Source organism: Chrysemys picta, chromosome 22 (assembly GCF_011386835.1).
Source record: "Chrysemys picta bellii isolate R12L10 chromosome 22, ASM1138683v2, whole genome shotgun sequence".
Taxonomy (NCBI): Eukaryota; Metazoa; Chordata; order Testudines; family Emydidae; genus Chrysemys; species Chrysemys picta.
The window spans coordinates 21,734,748-21,757,292 of NC_088812.1; positions in this window are offsets into that span (position 1 = coordinate 21,734,748).

The following is a 22,545-nucleotide window of genomic DNA, read 5'->3' on the forward strand; positions in this document are numbered from 1 at the left end:
TGTTTTCCCAAATTAACGCCAGGTTCCTTTCCCCTTTTTATTAAAAGTTTTCTTGCCTATACACAGACTCTGTGCTTTCCAGTGGGGAAGTATTGCCTCTTACAGGCACCGAAAGCCGGTGTTTAATTTTCCCAGATTACTGGGTGGGGACTTGAGCAAGTTCTGTGTTGTATTGTTAAGAGGGACCCCTGGATATTGAACCCTTGTTATTAAATAGTTATAAATTTGATGATTAACCTTTAAATCTTGTTGTGTCCGTATGGGAGTGCTAACATTATCACATGAAGCTAAATTATTTACATTATGTTACAATAGTTACTGTCACTAACATTCAGATTATGTCCGTTTACAACAAAACCACATTTTGTCCTAAAACAAAAACTACCATGTCCCATATATACAACAATAGACATGTTAGAGGAATTCTGTCTCAGCTCAAAGTGACCTCTGGAGGATGTGAACTCATCTCGCTTGTCAGAAATCTACCCCAGTCCTCTCTCTTCTGCACATGATTAGGCTATAAAGTGTAGATGTCCGAGGTCCTTTTCGCCAGACTCGCCCATAGCGGTGATTTTCGGGTATCATTAACATGTTATTTTTCCATAGTCCCAGAGATACAATGGGAGATTTTATATATTTCACCCTTGCTAACTTAACCATGTACACGACAATAGTTTTGTCCTGATGGAAATATATAATGTCATGAAGAGTCTACCAAGCTTGTCAATCTCGATCTCTTTCCTCTTGGGAGGCATTATCCCACACTACTTCCCGAATCTCAGCTGGTGATTTTCCAAATTTCCAGCATATTCCTCTCGAATGATTCCTTCTGCTGTTGGCTTGCGCACCAGTAGTAGCCAAGCAGGTGGCTTGCTCCTGTTCCTCTAGAGCTTGCACAAGCACTTGATGATCCTGCGAGGAGATATTAAGCACAACTTCAGCCAGATTAGCCTCCAAGCACCACAATAGGCCTAATGCTTGCAGTGAAGAGATTAACAGGATATGCAAATATTCCAGTGCCCCTCCTATTACACCCACTTTATTCTGCACCACCTCCAGATCAATTGCATTTACAGCTCCTGCGCCCGCGATTCCCAGTACGTCCCCTGCAGGGCTGCTTCTAGCTCTTCTTAACTGCCTCAGCTAGTTCGTGACCTCCATCAATTGTCCCACCCAGTGAGGAGTGCCACCATACACTGACTGCAGTTACCACTGACACTAGCAACTGAGCCCCGGTCTACACTACGAGTTTAGGTCGAATTTAGCAGCGTTAGATCGATTTAACCCTGCACCCGTCCACACGAGAAAACCATTTTTGTCAATTTAAAGGGCTCTTAAAATTGATTTCTGTACCCCTCCCTGACAATAGGATTAGTGCTGAAATCAACATTGCTGGGTCGAATTTGGGGTAGCGTGGATGCAATTCGACGGTATTGGCCTCCGTGAGCTATCCCAGAGTGCTCCGTTGTGACCGCTTTGGACAGCACTGTCAACTCAGATGCACTAGCCAGGTACACAGCAAAAGCCCCAGGAACTTTTGAATTTCATTTCCTGTTTGGCCAGTGTGGTGAGCTCATCAGCACAGGTGACCATGCAGTTCCAGAATCGCAAAAGAGCTCCAGCATGGACCAAATGGGAGGTACTGGATCTGATCGCTGTTTGGGGAGCCGAATCCGTGCTATCAGAACTCCGTTCCAAAAGACAAAATGCCAAAATATTTGAAAAAATCTCCAAGGGCATGATGGACAGAGGCTACAACAGGGACCGCAGCAGTGCCGCGTGAAAATTAAGGAGCTCAGGCAAGCCTACCAAAGAACCAAACGGCCGCTCCGGGTCAGAGCCCCAGACATGCCGCTTCTATGATGAGCTGCATGCCATTCTAGGGGGGACACCTACCACTACCCCACTCCTGTTGGTGGACACCTGCAAAGGGAGAGTCTCATGCAACAGGGATGAGGATTTTGGGGACGAGGAAGATGAAGAGGATGAGGATAGTGCACAGTGTGCAAGCGGAGAAACCATTCTCCCCGACAGTCAGGAACTGTTTATCACCCTGGAGCCAATACCCTCCCAACCCTCCCAAGGCGGGCTCATGGACCATGAAACCAGAGAAGGCACCTCTGGTGAGTGTACCTTTGTAAATATAATGCATGGTTTAAAAGAAAGCGTGTTTAATGATTAATTTGCCCTGAAGACTTGGGATGTATTCACAGCCAGTACAGCCCCTCCTTTTAAATGGCCAACCGAACAGGTCCTTCGTATGGGAAAGGAGGGCGCTGCTGTTTGAAACCATTCCCACATGTTATGAAGGTTGAAGAAGCTGAAAGACTGTGGCTTACCATGGCTGCCTGCACGCCGAATTCTGTTGGCTGGCCCTGCGTGTGTGATCTCTCACACCAAACCGGCAGGCCTTCAATATAAGAGGCAAAATGCGACCTTGTACCGAACCGCATGTGCGATGTAATGTTAACAGCTTGGTTCACCGTGAAAGAGTCTACCCATTGTTCTCTAAAATGTGTCTTTTTAAATGCTATTCTCTCTTTTTTTCCTCCCGCAGCTGCAAATGTTTCAACGCTCCCCCTATCATCTCCGTCCCAGAGGCTAGCGCAGATAAGAAGGTGAAAAAAACGCACTCGCGATGAAATGTTATATGAGCTCATGCAGTCCTCCCGCACTGAAAGAGCTCAGCAGAATGCATGAAGGCAAACAATGTCAGAGTCCAGGAAAGCAGAAAATGAACATGAGGACAGGAGGGACGAGCGAGATGAGAGGTGGCAGGAGCAAGATGAGAGGAGGCAGGATACAATGCTGAGGCTAATGGCGGATCAAACTGACATGCTCCGGCGTCTGGTGGAGCCGAAGGAAAGGCAGCAGGAGCACAGACCGCCGCTGCTGCCCCTGTGTAACTGCCCGCCCTCCTCCCCAAGTTCCATAGCCTACTTAACCAGACACCCAGGAACATGGGGGGAGAGGGCTCCGGGCACCCAACGACTCCACCCCAGAGGACTGCCCAAGCAACAGAAGGTTTGAAGTGCAGTGTGGCCTTGTCCTTCCCTCCTCCCCTCATCCACCCCCCACATGGTGCTTCCCTCCTCCCCCACCCCTCCCGGGCTATCCCCCCATTTGTGTGATGAATTAATAAAGAATGCATGAATTTGAAACAATAATGACTTTATTGCCTCTGCAAGCAGTGATCGAAGTGGGGAAGGTGGTTTGCTTACAAGGAAGTAGAGTGAACCAAGGGGGCGAGTTTTCATCATGGAGAAACAAACAGAACTGTCACACAATAGCCTGGCCAATCATGAAACTGGTTTTCAAAGCTTCTCTGATGCACAGCATGCCCTGCTGTGCTCTTCTAACCGCCCTGCTGTCTGGCTGCACGTAATCAGCGGCCAGGCGATTTGCCTCAACCTCCCACCCCGCCATAAACGTCCCCCCCTTAATCTCACAGATATTGTGGAGCGCACAGCAAGCACTAATAACGATGGGAATATTGGTTTCGCTGAGGTCTAACTGAGTCAGTAAACTGCACCAGTGACCTTTTAAATGTCCAAATGCACATACTACCACCATTCTGCACTTGCTAAGCCTATAGTTGAACAGCTCCGTACTATTGTCCAGGGTGCCTGTGTATGGCTTCATGAGCCATGGCATTAAGGGGTAGGCTGGGTCCCCGAGGATAACTATAGGCATTTCAACATCCCCAACAGTTATTTTCTGATCTGGGAAGTAAATCCCTTTCTGCAGCTGTTCAAACAGAGCAGACTTCCTGAAGATGTGAGCGTCGTGTACCTTTCCTTGCCATCCGACGTTGATGTGGGTGAAACGTCCCTTGTGCTCCAGTGCTTGCAGCACCATTGAAAAGTACCCCTTGTGGTTTATGTACTGGCTGCCAAGGTGGTCCAGTCCCAAGATAGGGATACGCATTCCGTCTATTGCCCCACCACAGTTAGGAAATCCCATTGCAGCAAAGCCATCCACTATGACCTGCACATTTCCCAGAGTCACTACCCTTGATAGCAGCAGCTCAGTGATTGCGTTGGCTACTTGGATCACAGCAGCCCCCACCGTAGATTTGCCCACTCCAAATTGATACCCAACTGATCGGTAGCTGTTTGGCATTGCAAGCTTCCACAGGGCTATCGCCTCTCGCTTCTCAACTGTGAGGGCTGCTCTCATCTTGGTATTCTTGTGCTTCAGGGCAGGGGAAAGCAAGTCACAAAGTTCCATGAAAGTGCCCTTATGCATGCGAAAGTTTTGCAGCCACTGGGAATCGTCCCAGACCTGCAACACTATGGAAACCCACCAGTCTGTGCTTGTTTCCCGGGCCCAGAATTGGCATTCCAAGGCATGAACCTGCCCCATTAACACCATGATGTCCACATTGCCGGGACCAATACTTTGAGAGAAGTCTGTGTCCATGTCCTCATCACTCTCGTCACCGCGCTGCCATCGCCTCCTCGCCTGGTTTTGCTTTTGCAGGTTCTGGTTCTGCACATACTGCAGGATAATGCACGTGGTGTTTACAGTGCTCATAATTGCAGCGGTGAGCTGAGCGGGCTCCATGCTTGCCATGGTATGGCGTCTTCAGGAGAGCAGAAGAGGAGAGTTGCAGTGGAAGCGGTGGAGGACGACGGTTATCACTGCGCACATTTCCCGAGGAAGAGCACACGTTCCCGGGAGCTCATGACAGACGACATGGAGAAATTTGCTATCGAGACACAAGCAGGAGAGCAGAGTTGCAGCGGAAGGGGTGTATGACAACAGATGCCACGAGAATAGATATTTATACTGAACAACGAGAGGACCTGCGAGGTGGATTCATGGCACCAGGAGAGCAGAGTTGCAGCGGAAATGGTGGTTGGATGACGACGGTTAGCAGTCCTACTGCACCATTTGCTGAAAGCATCTGCACAGAAAAAAGGTGGGAAATGATTGTTGCTGTTGCTTTCACGGAGGGAAGGGCGACTGATGACCTGTATCCAAAACCACCCATGACAATATTTTTGCGCCATCAGGCATTGGGAGCTCAACCCAGAATTCCAATGGGCAGCAGAGACTGCGGGAAATACCCACAGTGCACCGCTCTGTAAGTCGATGCTAGTCACGGTACTGTGGACGTACTCCGCCGACTTAATGCGGACACACACAATCGACTGTATAAAATCGCTTCCTAAAAATCGACTTTTATAAATTCGACCTAATTTTGTAGTGTAGACATGAGACTCCCTGTACAGACATTTCTACCTGTTTTAGACTGTAGTGCAGGGGTCGGCAAACTTTCAGAATGGTGTGCAGAGTTTTCATTTATTCACTCTGATTTAAGGTTTCACGTGTCAGTAATACATTTTAATGTTTTTAGAAGGTCTCTTTCTAAAATTCTATAATATATAACTAAATTATTGTTGTATGTAAAGCAAATAAGGTTTTTAAAATGTTTAAGAAACTTCATTTAAGAGTAAATTAAAATGCAGAGCCCCTCGGACCGGTGGCCAGGACCCGGGCAGTGTGAGTCCACTGAAAATCAGCTCACGTGCTGCCTTTGGTATGCGTGCCATAGGTTGCCTAACCCTGCTGTAGTGACTTTCTGCGTCGTGTCCCTACGAATAAAACAGGGTTCCTCTTTTTGCAGGCGAGGGTGATACAGATCCTCAGTTCAAAAGGTAGGTGCTGCAACTCTACTCATGGTTGAGGTGGAGCTCTGCACACAGTAACAGGTAAATTACCACGTGAAGTATAAAGTGATGGACACGTGTGCACATGGGGCTAAACCTAATCCATTCTCATGCCGGCTACAGCAGGGCAACTTCCGTGTGTAGCCAAGACCTCAGAGTGACCCTGCCATGGGGGAAGGGGGCTCTGGTTCTGGGGCCCATTCAGTCCTGTGAGAGGGACACCCATGCTGTTTGTGGTCGTAGGTCTTTCTGTGTGGAATAGCCATGAGACCCAGCAAACTCGTTCCACACCAACCGTCCCCTGCTCCCCAAGAGGCTGCATTATTCCAGTTAAGACAAGCTCCCTAGGATCGGGCCTATACTGGGAAATGCCTGAGACTCTGCCTCCTCCCGGTCCTGAGCCGCAGAGCCAATTACACTGAGATGGCAGGGAGAAAATCACAGTAATGAGGGGATAACGGGGAGCGAAAATGAAGGAAAATTCGTCATCATCTCACTTAGGGCCGGATCCTGCAGCAAGCTGAGCACTTCCAGCAGCTGTTGAGTGACCCCTGCAGCCCATGGAGCACCCACAGAGTCGGTGCCTATGCCGTGGGGCTGAGCCTCCCCCCGCCGCCCAGGGATGGAAAATGCAGAACTCACAGGGTCGTTCCCATGCAATTGCTGCTTGTGGCTTCGTAGAGTCCAAGGCCAAAGGGGCCACTGTGATCTAGGCTGATCTCCTGCCTAAGGCAGCCCAGGCGACTGCCCTGCATTCCCTGCTGTCGGAACCAGAGCAGATCTGTGAGAAAAACAGCCAATCCGGAGTCCAAACCTCCCCCCAGCCCCTTGGGGAGCCGTTCGATTGGTTAATTACTGTCCCTGCGACAAAACTGCACCTTATTTTCAGGTTGAATTTGTTGAGCTTCAGCTTCCAGCTGTTGAATCATGCTAAGCCTTTGTCTGCAGGATTGAAGAGCGGCTGTTACCAAAGGGCAGCTCCTCCAGCAGATACTTCTGTGGGGGCTGGTTAGAGACTGTGACCAAGTCACCCTTGTCCCTCAAGAGCCCTTGGCACCATTAGGGCTCTTGTTAGCTCATAACTGAGGATACGGTTTCATTACACGGATCCTGTGACCTTAAGAGACCTCCGTGAGCTCAGCCTCAGCACAGAGAGGCAAAGGGATTTCTCCCCAGCAGCAGAACTGGGACTGGACCCCAGGTCTCTGATCTCCCAGCTCAGGGCACTGGCCACTCGACTGCTGCAGCCGGCACGGTTGATGGATTGATCCTAGGGATCAGCTGCACCAGACCTCTCCCATCTCTCGTTTATTTCCCTCTAGCCAGCTCTGCCAGGGGCCTTCGGGTGCCCTTAGCCTGGTGCCGCTGCCTGGCATCGCGCAGACCCCACAGCGTGGCTGGGTGCTGTTTAATTAAAACCCACTTGTCATTCTCACCCCTTTGTGTCCCAGCAACGATCACCCCCCTGCCTGGTGCTGATGGGCCGGAGCCCGGGCTCAGCGCAACCAACACCTGGCAGCAGGTGGAACACACACAAACCTCCTGTCTCAGGGGGGAGATTCGGTTACACGGCAGCTGCTTCCTCCCAAGATCTCAAAGCCCCTTTGCCAGTCTGGGACTTTCAACCACGGCCGCTCCACTTGCCAGTGCTCCCAGTGCACCTGCTGTGGGTGACACCCCCCAGTTAGTACCATACCCCCCATTCCATGCCCAGGTGATTTGACTGGTTAATTAATTAAGCTTTGAAAGGCTGATCCCCATCCCCATGAGATAGATCAACATCATTACCTCTGCTTAACAGACGGGGACAAGATACTAGACCCCACTCTCCTCCCGGCACTGGGGATAGAACCCAGGAGTCCTGAGCACATGCACTTCCTGTGATTTGTGGCATCCTGTCAGTGCAGAGGGTTTCCATGGGCAGGGAGAGGTGCAGCCCTTTGGGTCGGGGTTGGAGAGAGATGGAGCCATTAGGCATTGTTATTATTCCATGGAGTTGCCTGGTCCCTGCTCCGCACACACTGAAGGGTGAACCCCCCTTCCTCACCCCCTTCAACCCAACCCAGGGCCTTCCCTTGCCACTGAGCCCGCGGGGCAGGACACGAACCAACAGGGTGATTCTGCAGGGGCTGCAACCTGCTGTGTCCATCAACACTCCCGGGATGGCTGGGAGTGGGTAACAGAACCACTGATACCTACTGAGCTACTGGGAGTGGGGGCAAGAGGTTTAAGGGCCAGAGGGGCACAGTTATAGGATTAGATAGATAGATAGATAAGATAGATAGAGGGAGTATATGGGGATGGATAGGTATGGAGGTGTAAGAGGATGTGTAGATAGATACAGAGATGTATGGGGATGGATAAATAGATACGGGGGTGTATGGGGATGGATGGGTAGATACAGGTTCTTGTCACGCAGACAGCAAGCAGGTAAAGACCAGAAGTCCGAAGCACAGACAATGTGATGTTTATTGGGGTTAGTTTCCAAGCAAGCATATTCTGAAGCCCTTCACACCAGTCGGGCTTATCTCTATACGCCATGGAGTCTGTTCCTGTGTTCCCTTCCCAGGTCTAACGCCACAGAGCCTTCCCTGTGTCCCTATTCCCCATTCCCTATTCCGTTGCCCCCCTTAGAAAGCATCATTCCAATTTCCCTTCCACTTTCTGTTTGACCCATTTATATAGTAATATTCTCAGCTATAGCTTAACCAATCATTTTACTGTAATGTAACTAACCAACTTTAATGGGGGGTGTGGGTAGATATATGGGGGGGGGGGTGCTGTGGTGTAAGGAGGGAGGGGGTGAGGCTGTCTCTGCACAGTGTCCCTGTGAGCTGCTTTCAAGCACCAGCCTCCTTTGTGCTTGTTCCTGTGAAGCTCTTGAGAGGCTCTGGCCTGTTCCCTGCAGCCTCTCCACCGCCGCCTGCCAGCCCCACCCCCAGGCAGCCCTGTCCATGCTCCAGCCCCAGTTTGCTGAGCTCAGCCGGCTGGGGCTGGGGGCCAGAGCTGCCCCTGGGCTCTGCGGCCTGTGGGTCCTTCCCCAGCCATGTGACGTGGGGGCAGCAGGTGTTTGGTAACCCTGATCCAGGCTGTGCCCCTGGGACCAGCCCTCCTGTATCTCACACCCTTATTGCAGGGTATGGGGCCGAAACACGGGGCCAGATCCCCAGCTGGTGTAAGTCAGCTGTGGTGCCATGGGAGTCCATGGGGCCAGATCCCCAGGGGGTGTAAGTCAGTGTCACTCCACGGATGGCAGGGAGCAGATTTACCCCAGCGGGGCTCTGGCCGTGATTCTTTGGCACAAGGGGAGCAGCCTCCTGCACCCCAACTGCCTGCCCAAGCCCGGAGCCCCACCAAAACCCGGAGCCTCCTCCGGCACCCCAAACCCCTCATCCCCGGCCCCTCCACAGAGCCTGCATCCCCAGCTGGAGCCCTCACCCCCTCCTGCACCCCAACCACCTGCCCCAGCCTGGAGCCCTGACCTCCGGGAGAGGGGCGGGGCTTAGCACACAGCCTTCTCCTCGGCATTTCCCATTGGCTGGCTCCCGCCTAGCTCGCTGGCTCTTGTTACTCCCCTTCTCAGGCACCTCTCTCCCCCATCCATCAAGGGGGCAGCCTGGGCGCCTGACTCATTATTCCAGCGAAGGTCTAAGCCGTACAACGCCCAGCGTCACCACCCCCCAGTGCCGCCGTGGAGCTGGGCCTCCTGGGTAAAGATGATCCTTTACTCTCACAGATCTTGGGAGACAGACCTGTCCTCGCTTACAGACAACCCCCCAACCTAAAGCAAATACTCACCAGCAACCACACATCACTGAACAAAACCACTAACCCAGGAACCTATCCTTGTAACAAACCCCGATGCCAACTCTGTCCACATATCTCTTCAAGTGACATCATCATAGGACCTAATCACATCAGCCATACCATCAGGGGCTCGTTCACCTGCACATCTACCAATGTGATATATGCCATCATGTGCCAGCAATGCCCCTCTGCCATGTACATTGGCCAAACCGGACAGTCTCTACGCAAAAGAATTAATGGACACAAATCTGACATCAGGAATCAAAATACTCAAAAACCAGTGGGAGAACACTTTAACCTGTCTGGTCATTCAGTGACAGACCTGCGGGTGGCTATATTACAACAGAAAAACTTCAAAAACAGACTCCAACGAGAGACTGCTGAGCTAGAATTGATATGCAAACTAGACACAATCAACTCCGGTTTGAATAAGGACTGGGAATGGCTGAGCCATTACAAACATTGATTCTATCTCCCCTTGTAAGTATGCTCACACTTCTTATCAAACTGTCTGTACTAGGCTATCTTGATTATCACTTCAAAAGTTTTTTTTTCTCTTAATTAATTGGCCTCTCAGAGTTGGTAAGACAACTCCCACCTGTTTATGCTCTCTGTATGTGTGTATATATATATCCTCAATATATGTTCCATTCTATATGCATCCGAAGAAGTGGGCTGTAGTCCACGAAAGCTTATGCTCTAATAAATTTGTTAGTCTCTAAGGTGCCACAAGTACTCCTGTTCTTCTTTTTCCCTGGGCAGGTGTAACCCACCCAGCCTCACTCTATGTTGCGCTCTGGCGCCCCCGAGTGGTGCCTGGGCTACATACAGCCACAGCGCCTGGAGCTGGGTGCTGTAGCTGAAGCTATAGAGGCTCCTGGCCTGAGATCTGGACGTCTCATGTTTGATGCCGTTGCCCACAGCCCCCCAGAAGAGTGTTACCCAGGGGAAGCCACTGGGCATCCAGCAAGACAGCCCCCCTGCCTCCTTCCCCTCCCCCCACCCGGGCTGTGAAGAAAGGGCAGGGATGGAGGGAGCTGAAATAATTCCTGGCTGCTTCCCCCTGCCAATACACCCTTAGGTGCTGGAACTGGGGGCGCTACCGCACCCCCCGGCTTGAAGAGGATTCCATCATATACAGTTTTTACAGTTTGGTTCAATGGCTCTCAGCTCCCCCACAATACAAATTGTTCCAGCACCCCTGAATGCAGCCATGTCCCGGTGAGCAGCAGCCAGCTATGAGATGGGTAGAGCAGCCCTGAGAGACCCCAACCAGCCCCACTCAGCCCCTGGGGTGAGGTGGCGCTAGCTGTGCAGATGACACCTCATGAACCCAGTCTCCAGAAACTCCCATGGGGTGACTGACCAGTCCAGTGGGTCTGTGGCTAAGGCACTGGGCTGGGCTGCAGAAGATGTGAGTTTAATTCCTGCCTCTGCCACTGACTCCCTTTGTGACCTTGGGTGAGTCACTTAGTCCCTCTGGACTTCGGTTCCCCTCTGTGCAATGGGAGTGACAATCCATCTCTCGCCAATTCTTTGGGGCAGGGAGCATCTCACCATGGCCTGTGCAGCGCCTGGCACGATGGGGCCCAGAGCGCAGCCACTGGAATAGAACTAACAGAAATGCCGGCTCTGTGCTGTGCTCAGGCCTGAACCGAACCTGAGGAACGACAGCGAGCCCCAAGGGTTCCAGCTCCCCCTCACCCCATTTGCACACTGAATGGGGCTGGTTGGGAGCAGAGCCAGGATGGGCACTGAGAGAGCTGCCCTGTGTGGCTGGGCAGGAGCAGGGATCAAACCTGGGACTCCCGGAGTCTCTGCCTAAGTCAAAGCCCCAGGCCCATCAGCTCAGAGGCAGTATCAGAAACTATGTGGCTCAACCACTAGAGAGTAATAGAGAGCCACAGTGAGAGCATACAATGTTGCTCTTGTATGTGGCTGGTTCCACCAAGTTCTCATGTGGCTTTTCCAGGAAATTCCACCCAGCGGTTTATGAGATCCCATTAATCTTGGGTAAAAAGCAGGAGAAGATTGAACCAGTCACTGACGCTGCCTGTGTCTTATCTCAACAAAACACATCTGAGCAGTGAGCCTGGATAGGATGCTGCAGTGCTTAGAGCATCAGCCTCGGTCTGGGGTCAAGCCCCTGCTCTGCCACAGACTTCCTGTGTGATCATGGGTAAGTCACTTAGGCCTGGTCTACACTAGGCGTTTATGTCGAAGTTAGCGCTGTTACATCGAATTAACCCTGCACCCGTCCACACCGCGAAGCTATTTAGTTCGACATAGAGGTCTCTTAAATTCGACTTCTGTACTCCTCCCCGACGAGGGGAGTAGCGCTAAATTCGACATGGCCATGTCGAATTAGGCTAGGTGTGGATGGAAATCGACGCTAATAGCTCCGGGAGCTATCCCAGAGTGCACCACTCTCTTGACGCTCTGGACAGCAGTCCGAGCTCGGATGCTCTGACCAGCCACACAGGAAAAGCCCCGGGAAAATTTGAATTCCTTTTCCTGTCTGGGCAGTTTGAATCTCATTTCCTGTCTGGACATCGTGGCGAGCTCAGCAGCACTGGCAACGATGCAGAGCTCTCCAGCAGTGATGGCCGTGCAATCTCAGAATAGAAAGAGGGCCCCAGCATGGACTGATCGGGAAGTCTTGGATCTGATCGCTGTGTGGGGCGATGAGTCCGTGCTTTCCGAGCTGCGCTCCAAGAAACGGAATGCAAAGATCTACGAGAAGATCTCTAAAGACATGTCAGAGAGAGGATACAGCTGGGATGCAACGCAGTGCCGCGTGAAAATCAAGGAGCTGAGACAAGGCTACCAGAAGACCAAAGAGGCAAACGGACGCTCCGGATCCCATCCCCAGACATCCCGTTTCTACGAGGCACTGCATTCCATCCTAGGTGCGGCCGCCACCACTACTCCACCACTGACCGTGGACTCTGAGGATGGGATATTGTCCACGGCCGGTTCCTCAGACATGTTAGCGGACGGGGAAGATGAGGAAGGAGATGAGGAGGACGAGGCAGTCGACAGCGCTTACAACGCTGATTTCCCCGACAGCCAGGATCTCTTCATCATCCTTACAGAGATCCCCTACCAACCGTCCCCAGCCGTTACCCCGGACACAGAATCTGGGGAAGGATCAGCCAGTAAGTGTTGTAAACATCTAAACATTTATTTTTAACAGAACAGGAATATTAAGAATAACAACTGTAAGCAGAGTCAGGATGAGCTCTACCCTGACATCTGGTGGTGAATTATGGCGAGGGTGGAAAAGAACTCCAGGGGCTGATCTTGTTTGCATAGGCACACCCACTCGCCTGGCATGAAACCACAGCAACTCAAAGTGGTTACTTTGGCTGGTGTGGGATCCCCAGTTTCTCTGTTATTGGGGCAGGAAGAATAAAGTTTTGTTACCCTGATTCTGTGAATCAAGGCCAGTGGAACTGTTATATGACAGAAGGACTGAGTGAGTCATTCACCATTACCTAAGTAGCATTTGCTTGTCAAGGGGCATGGGTTACAAAACCCAGTGAATTGAGAGAGGATGGGGACAGGTATTTGTACCTGATGGTGTGGCCCCCTCCCCAAGGGGGTTGAAACACCAATTGCACTACCTCCTCTCTCCACTGTTGAATGTCAGAGCTAACTTTGATTCCCTTAGGAGTCTAGTTACAGACTGCTGATCTGAGTTCGCTTTGGGCCAATAGTGCACCAGCACTGGGGCTCCCCTACTACTAGCTGAAATCACTAAGAGCTGAAATCACAAAAGAGCTAAAGCTATTTAAGAGCTGAGATCACTGAGGCTGTGTTAACTAGTGGGGGAGCCTGAAGCTATAGCTAAGCTAACTTAGCTTAGCGGGGAGTGAGCGGAGCGGAGCGGCTCACAGGTCGGTGAGCGGAGCGGTGCAGCTCACAGGTCGGTGAGCGGAGCGGAGCGGCTCACAGGTCGGTGAGCGGAGCGGAGCAGCGCGGCTCACAGGTCGGGGAGCGGAGCGGAGCAGCTGCCAGAGCAGTTCGTGGGACTGCGGGTGGAGTGGAGCAGTTCGTGGTGAAGGCTGCAGTGGAACCCCACGGAGAAGCAGCCGGTTGGCCTCGGATCACGTAAGGTGCCCCTTAACACCCTGCTCACCCCCCCCCCCTTGAACTCTGGGGCTGCACTGATCATGGACAGAGACTTTGGGGGGTTGTCGGACTTTTGGGACTTTTGTGATTCTTGGGTTGCTGGACCCAAGAGACTTTGGGATTGGTGGACTTTTGGGACTTTGGTGATTCTTGGGTCGCTGGTTTCAAGAAACCAACGGGAGAGGACACGGCCCAATTTGCTGGGGTGGGTCTTCGCTCATGGTTTGGTCTAAAAACTCTAGTTGTGGTGTTTTTTTCCATTTAATGCAGAGTCAGGATGAGCTCTACCCTGACATCTGGTGGTGAATTATGGCGAGGGTGGAAAAGAACTCCAGGGGCTGATCTTGTTTGCATAGGCACACCCACTCGCCTGGCATGAAACCACAGCAACTCAAAGTGGTTACTTTGGCTGGTGTGGGATCCCCAGTTTCTCTGTTATTGGGGCAGGAAGAATAAAGTTTTGTTACCCTGATTCTGTGAATCAAGGCCAGTGGAACTGTTATATGACAGAAGGACTGAGTGAGTCATTCACCATTACCTAAGTAGCATTTGCTTGTCAAGGGGCATGGGTTACAAAACCCAGTGAATTGAGAGAGGATGGGGACAGGTATTTGTACCTGATGGTGTGGCCCCCTCCCCAAGGGGGTTGAAACACCAATTGCACTACCTCCTCTCTCCACTGTTGAATGTCAGAGCTAACTTTGATTCCCTTAGGAGTCTAGTTACAGACTGCTGATCTGAGTTCGCTTTGGGCCAATAGTGCACCAGCACTGGGGCTCCCCTACTACTAGCTGAAATCGCTAAGAGCTGAAATCACAAAAGAGCTAAAGCTATTTAAGAGCTGAGATCACTGAGGCTGTGTTAACTAGTGGGGGAGCCTGAAGCTATAGCTAAGCTAACTTAGCTTAGCGGGGAGTGAGCGGAGCGGAGCGGTGCAGCTCACAGGTCGGTGAGCGGAGCGGAGCAGCGCGGCTCACAGGTCGGTGAGCGGAGCGGAGCAGCTGCCAGAGCAGTTCGTGGGACTGCGGGTGGAGTGGAGCAGTTCGTGGTGAAGGCTGCAGTGGAACCCCACGGAGAAGCAGCCGGTTGGCCTCGGATCACGTAAGGTGCCCCTTAACACCCTGCTCACCCCCCCCCCTTGAACTCTGGGGCTGCACTGATCATGGACAGAGACTTTGGGGGGTTGTCGGACTTTTGGGACTTTTGTGATTCTTGGGTTGCTGGACCCAAGAGACTTTGGGATTGGTGGACTTTTGGGACTTTGGTGATTCTTGGGTCGCTGGTTTCAAGAAACCAACGGGAGAGGACACGGCCCAATTTGCTGGGGTGGGTCTTCGCTCATGGTTTGGTCTAAAAACTCTAGTTGTGGTGTTTTTTTCCATTTAATGCAGAGTCAGGATGAGCTCTACCCTGACATCTGGTGGTGAATTATGGCGAGGGTGGAAAAGAACTCCAGGGGCTGATCTTGTTTGCATAGGCACACCCACTCGCCTGGCATGAAACCACAGCAACTCAAAGTGGTTACTTTGGCTGGTGTGGGATCCCCAGTTTCTCTGTTATTGGGGCAGGAAGAATAAAGTTTTGTTACCCTGATTCTGTGAATCAAGGCCAGTGGAACTGTTATATGACAGAAGGACTGAGTGAGTCATTCACCATTACCTAAGTAGCATTTGCTTGTCAAGGGGCATGGGTTACAAAACCCAGTGAATTGAGAGAGGATGGGGACAGGTATTTGTACCTGATGGTGTGGCCCCCTCCCCAAGGGGGTTGAAACACCAATTGCACTACCTCCTCTCTCCACTGTTGAATGTCAGAGCTAACTTTGATTCCCTTAGGAGTCTAGTTACAGACTGCTGATCTGAGTTTGCTTTGGGCCAATAGTGCACCAGCACTGGGGCTCCCCTACTACTAGCTGAAATCGCTAAGAGCTGAAATCACAAAAGAGCTAAAGCTATTTAAGAGCTGAGATCACTGAGGCTGTGTTAACTAGTGGGGGAGCCTGAAGCTATAGCTAAGCTAACTTAGCTTAGCGGGGAGTGAGCGGAGCGGAGCGGTGCAGCTCACAGGTCGGTGAGCGGAGCGGAGCAGCGCGGCTCACAGGTCGGTGAGCGGAGCGGAGCAGCTGCCAGAGCAGTTCGTGGGACTGCGGGTGGAGTGGAGCAGTTCGTGGTGAAGGCTGCAGTGGAACCCCACGGAGAAGCAGCCGGTTGGCCTCGGATCACGTAAGGTGCCCCTTAACACCCTGCTCACCCCCCCCCCCCCTTGAACTCTGGGGCTGCACTGATCATGGACAGAGACTTTGGGGGGTTGTCGGACTTTTGGGACTTTTGTGATTCTTGGGTTGCTGGACCCAAGAGACTTTGGGATTGGTGGACTTTTGGGACTTTGGTGATTCTTGGGTCGCTGGTTTCAAGAAACCAACGGGAGAGGACACGGCCCAATTTGCTGGGGTGGGTCTTCGCTCATGGTTTGGTCTAAAAACTCTAGTTGTGGTGTTTTTTTCCATTTAATGCTGATGTTGTTTACCTCATGTCATTAAACATTTTCTGTTACACTCAGACTCCGTGCTTGCGAGAGGGGAAGTATTGCCTCTTAGAGGTGCCCAGGGGGTGGTATGTAATTGTCCCAGGTCACTGGGTGGGGGCTCGAGCCGGTTTTGCATTGCGTTATTGAAACGGAACCCCTAGATACAGAACCCGGCCCTTGTTGCTGCCAACTTAGATGGGCAGAAGGGTTACATTTTTGGGGGCTCGTCCGGGATCCCCTGGGTCAGTACCCCTCGCAAGCACCTGTTGAGTGTTCCCCTGCATTGGGAAACAATTGTGGTTATATTTTGAGGAAATTACTGTTTGTATAATGGCTAATATGTCGGGTTTGTTGGGCCCCGGCCCTGCAGCCTCTAGCTCAGGGGCCACAGCCTCAGCCAATGATTGGACAAAAGCACTGGGGCAAATATTGGAAAAGGTTGTGTTGTCCCATGCTAGGTCAAACTCTTGTCGTGAGTTAAGGTTATTTGCTGGGGCAGAGGAGTTCGAACCCTGGTTGGAGCATACCACTGAAATGCTGCAGGAGTGGGCCGTACCTGATGCAGAAAAGCGAAGATGTCTGATAGAGAGCCTTAGTGGCCCAGCATTAGATGTGATTCGCACCCTGAAGCTCATTGACCCTGGGGTCAGTGTGAAGGACTGCCTAGAGGCCCTTGATCATACCTTTGGGAGTGTAGAGGGCCCTGAAGACAGTTACTGTAAGTTCCTTAATTCCCGACAGCAAATTGGCGAGAAGATTTCAGCCTATATTCAGAGGCTGGAAAGACTGCTTCAGAGAGCTGTCATGAGGGGTGCAGTGACTGCTGAACAGATGGATCGGACCAGACTGGCTCAAATTGTAAGAGGAGCTCAATATCAGAACTCGATTCTACTCCATCTCCGGCTAAGAGAACGACGGGAACATCCCCCAAGTTATTCCCAGCTGATAAAGGAGGTCAGAGAAGAGGAAGAAAGGCAGGCTGCCAGCGAGTTTTGGGAAGCCCAAACATTGGAGCCAGCCGGCACAACACCACTGCAAATGGCCAGTGTACTGATGGTGAGCACCACAGAGGAACTTGCCCAACAAGTGCAGGTCCTGACAGAACGGATAGCTGAACTGCAAAGCACCATTGACCAAGCTAAGACTTCCGGGAATAAGGAGCCTCTGACCGTGGCGATGGAGAAGTCAGCATTTAGAGCCACCATCCCATCTGGGCGAAGAGGGAAAGGACAATTCTTCTGCTACCGATGTGGTCAGGATGGACACAGTGCTGCCAAGTGCCATAATGAAGAAAACCCCTCCTTAGTGTATGGAAAGCTGAGGATCAGTTGGGAGAGATCCGGTAGCTGCCAGAGAGTCCAGGGACGGGGACCACCCAGGCCTGCAGGATTTGAAGATTCCCCCAGAAACGACTGTCCAGCTGGGATCCCCGCAGGACTGATAGGGCCTCGAGCAGAGGTCATGGTGAAGATTGAAGGGGTGGAGTGTAAAGCCGTGCTTGACACTGGATCTCAAGTGACTATTATATTTCAGTCATTCTACCAACAAATGCTTAGGCACCTGCCTATACAGCCACTGACTGGCGTTGGTCTGTGTGGCCTCAGCATGGATGAATACCCCTACCAAGGGTATGTCATAGTGCACCTGGAATTCCCAGAGGAGGTTGCTGGGGTAAGAGAAGAGGTGGACACAGCTGCATTAATATGCCCTGACCCTAAAGGGACCTCTGATGTGTCTGTGCTGATAGGGACCAACTCCAGTCTCTTCAAGGTGCTCGCGGATTACTGCAGACGACGGGCTGGGGACCAGTACCTGAATACCCTGATGATCCATACGCTTTGTGCTGAAGCCTATAGGAAGATTGAGGGTGCTAAAAAGGAGACATCTGAGCTACCGATTGGGGCGCTGAAGTACATGGGCACAACCCCGTTAGTAGTGCCTGCAAGGACGGAGCAAGAAGTGCTTGTCATGAGTACTCGGCTGAAAGGCAGTAAAGGGGCATTAGCAATGGTAGAGCAGCCGGTTGAAGGAGAGCTCCCGGAAGGAGTGCTGGTCCCCAGTGGAGTCATAACCCTACCTGCTGAAGCCCAGGAAAAGGTGACTATACTGATTGCTAATGAAACAAGTCGAGATGTTGTTGTGAAGCAAGGACAAAAGATAGCGGATCTCTTTGAGCCTGAATCAATTGTAAAACCCCAGTGTGAGACTCAAGTTCCGCCAATAGACCCTGCAAAGTTTGACTTTGGAGATTCACCGTTGTCCGAGGAGTGGAAAGATCGCCTGAGGAGGAAACTTTGTGAAAGATCCAAGGTGTTCTCATTGCATGAGTGGGATGTGGGATGTGCAAAAGGAGTAGAGCACAACATCAGACTACATGACTCTCGACCTTTCAGGGAGAGATCTAGGAGGATTGCCCTCTCCGAGATGGAAGATGTGCGACAACATCTTCAGGAGCTGGCTGCGAATGGCATCATTACAGAGTCCCGCAGCCCATATGCCTCACCCATTGTGGTGGTCCGTAAAAAGAATGGGAAAATCCGGATGTGTATTGACTACCGCACCCTAAACCGCCGTACTGTGGTTGACCAGTACACAATGCCTCGAGTCCAAGATGCCTTAGACTGTTTGCTGGGAAGCCAGTGGTTCTCTGTGTTGGATCTTCGGAGTGGATACTACCAGATCCCTCTGGGTGAAGCAGATAAGGAGAAGACAGCCTTCATCTGCCCATTAGGGTTTTATCAGTTTGAACGCATGCCCCAAGGGATCTCTGGAGCACCTGCCACATTTCAACGTCTTATGGAGAAAGTTGTGGGAGACATGAATTTACTGCAAGTGTTAGTTTATTTGGATGACCTGATAGTGTTTGGAAGAACCTTGGAGGAGCATGAAGAAAGACTTCTTAAAGTGCTTGATAGGTTAGAGGATTATGGTTTGAAGCTTTCAATTGACAAATGCCAGTTCTGCAGGACCTCAGTGAAGTATGTGGGTCACATCGTGTCCCAAGAGGGTGTGAGTACTGATCCCGATAAAATAGAAGCCCTCACTACATGGCCATGTCCAAGTAACTACAGAGAACTCAAGACCTTTCTTGGGTTTAGTGGCTACTATCGCAGATTTGTGAAAAACTATGCTACGATTGTAAAACCTCTGAATGATCTTACCAGGGGATACCAGTCCAGCAGGAACAAATCTAAGACCAAGAATAAGGGAAGGTCCCCAAAGCCTCCTGTGCAGAGACACTATGGCCCCTTCGAACCATTTGGGCCACGGTGGGATGAGAGATGTGAAAGGGCTTTTCGAGAAATCATTACTTGCCTAACTCATGCTCCAGTCCTAGTCTTTGCTGACCCAAGCAAGCCATTTATCCTGCATACTGATGCCAGTTTGGAGGGTCTGGGAGCAGTACTGTACCAGGAAGTGGAAGGAAGACGTAAACCTGTAGCCTTTGCCAGCCGAGGACTGTCTGATAGTGAAACTCGCTATCCCACCCACAAGCTGGAGTTCTTGGCCTTGAAATGGGCCATCACTGAGAAATTTCGAGACTACTTATATGGTGCTCAGTTCCAGGTGTGGACAGACAACAACCCACTGACCTATGTGTTAACAAGTGCTAAGCTGGATGCTACAGGGCAAAGATGGGTGGCCGCTTTGGCTAGCTATGACTTCAGCATTCAATACCGATCAGGGAGAAGCAATGTAGATGCAGATGCATTGTCCAGGCGTCCACAGGCACCAGGAGTTGCTGTGATACCCACAGATGGAGTGAGGGCTATTTGCAGTGTGAGTCGCCGGGAGCCAGAGTCCCATGAGAGTCTTCATGGATGTGCTGCAGAAGCTTTGGGCCTGCCCCCTGAATGCGTGCCTTCTGCTTCAGTGAACTATATTGCATTGGACCAATCTCCTTTGCCCATGCTCAATGCGGCTGACTGGCAGGAAGCCCAGCTGCAAGATATTGGCATTCGTGATACACTACTTGCCAAAAGGGAGGGGCGAAGCCCAGCTGTGGTTGTCCCACCTAACCCGGAGGGTAAACTACTATTGAGAGAATGGACCAAACTAAAACTGATTCAGGGAGTGCTACATCGAGTGACCACAGACCCTTTACAAAAGCAACGAGCACAGCTAGTGCTGCCAAAAGAGTACAGAGCCCTGGCCATGAGGGCCCTGCATGATGACTTTGGACATTTAGGGATGGAGAGGACCCTGGAACTTCTTCGTAGTAGATTCTATTGGCCTCGGATGGCTGAAGATGTTCGCAGGAAATGTGAGACCTGCGCTCGATGTGTTCAAAGGAAAACTCTGCCCACGAGGGCTGCATATCTCAAGAACATCACCAGCACCAAACCTTTGGAACTGGTATGCATCGATTTCTTGTCTTTAGAAGTAGACAAGAGGAATATTGGGAACATTCTAGTAGTGACTGACCATTATACACGATATGCGCAGGCATATCCCACGCGTGATCAGAGGGCCACCACGGTTGCTCGAGTACTGTGGGAGAAATATTTCTCAGTTTATGGATTTCCAGCCCGGATACACTCGGATCAGGGGCGGGACTTTGAGAGTCATCTTCTGAAGGAGGTGCTGAGGATAGCGGGAATTAAGAAGTCTAGAACAACGCCTTATCACCCGCAAGGTGATCCTCAGCCAGAGAGGTTCAACCGAACCCTATTAGATATGTTGGGGACTTTGCGACCAGAGCAGAAAGCAACCTGGAGCCAACATGTTGCATATCTGGTGCACGCCTACAATGCCACAAAGAATGATGCTACAGGAGTCACCCCATATCTCTTAATGTTTGGACGAGAACCAAGATTACCCATAGACCTGTGCTTTGGTGTATCAGAGGATGGAGATAGCTATGAAACTCATCAGCAATATGTATCCCGACTGAGAGAAAAGCTGCGGGATGCTTATCACTTAGCTACATCTGCGGCTCGGAAGAACGCCGACCGCAACAAACATCGATATGATGCTAGGGTACGTCTGCAAGAACTCCAGCCGGGGGACAGAGTTCTGCTGCGAAATTTGGGTATTGCTGGCAAACACAAGATAGCCGACAGATGGAAGGCAATACCTTACTTGGTGATGGAAAAGCTAGGAGACCTGCCGGTCTACAAGATCAAACCTGAAGAGGGTCCAGGGCAGACAAAGACAGTGCATAGAAACCTTTTGCTCCCTGTGGGGGAATTGGTAGGCACCCCGTATGAGATGGGCCACAACAGGGCAACTGGGCAGAACGAAGGTGCTGGACCAAAGCCGCCCTCCAACGTGGACAGCCAGCCCCCTGCAGCTAACCTACCCCCATGCAGCACATCTGAGAGTGAGTCTGAGGAGGAAGACACAACCATGGTGTACCCTGGGATGGAGACAAGATTTCAGTCTCGATCGGCTGAATCAACAGAGAGCTCCTCTTCTTCCACCCTAAACCCCATGGCAGAAGTATTTAGGCCCATTCCTGACACCCCTGAGCCACTGGTGGGACCCCCATGTGATGACACACCCAGGTTATTGGACAGTGGAGACATACAGGTGGAGGATGTCCTGGGCACCTTGGATCCTCCACTGTTAGAACTAGAAATGCAGGGGCCTATGCCAGTAGCCGAGGGACCCTCAAAGGAAACCTCTCCATCCATCGGTCAAGAGGCTGTCCCGCCCACCACGGCAACAGAGATTCTCAATAGACGAGACAGGGTAATAAGACCAGTAAAACGGTTGACTTATGATGCACCTGGGGTAACTAGTGAGGAACCACTATGTTTAGCACACAGGCTTGTGGAAGCTAGAGTGGGCTATCTGAGGCCCTTTGGAGGGAACCAGTGAGTTGTTATAATAGGGAGTGTGATTTGTCGGGACGACAAATTTTCGGCTGGGGGGAGGATGTAAGCAGAGTCAGGATGAGCTCTACCCTGACATCTGGTGGTGAATTATGGCGAGGGTGGAAAAGAACTCCAGGGGCTGATCTTGTTTGCATAGGCACACCCACTCGCCTGGCATGAAACCACAGCAACTCAAAGTGGTTACTTTGGCTGGTGTGGGATCCCCAGTTTCTCTGTTATTGGGGCAGGAAGAATAAAGTTTTGTTACCCTGATTCTGTGAATCAAGGCCAGTGGAACTGTTATATGACAGAAGGACTGAGTGAGTCATTCACCATTACCTAAGTAGCATTTGCTTGTCAAGGGGCATGGGTTACAAAACCCAGTGAATTGAGAGAGGATGGGGACAGGTATTTGTACCTGATGGTGTGGCCCCCTCCCCAAGGGGGTTGAAACACCAATTGCACTACCTCCTCTCTCCACTGTTGAATGTCAGAGCTAACTTTGATTCCCTTAGGAGTCTAGTTACAGACTGCTGATCTGAGTTCGCTTTGGGCCAATAGTGCACCAGCACTGGGGCTCCCCT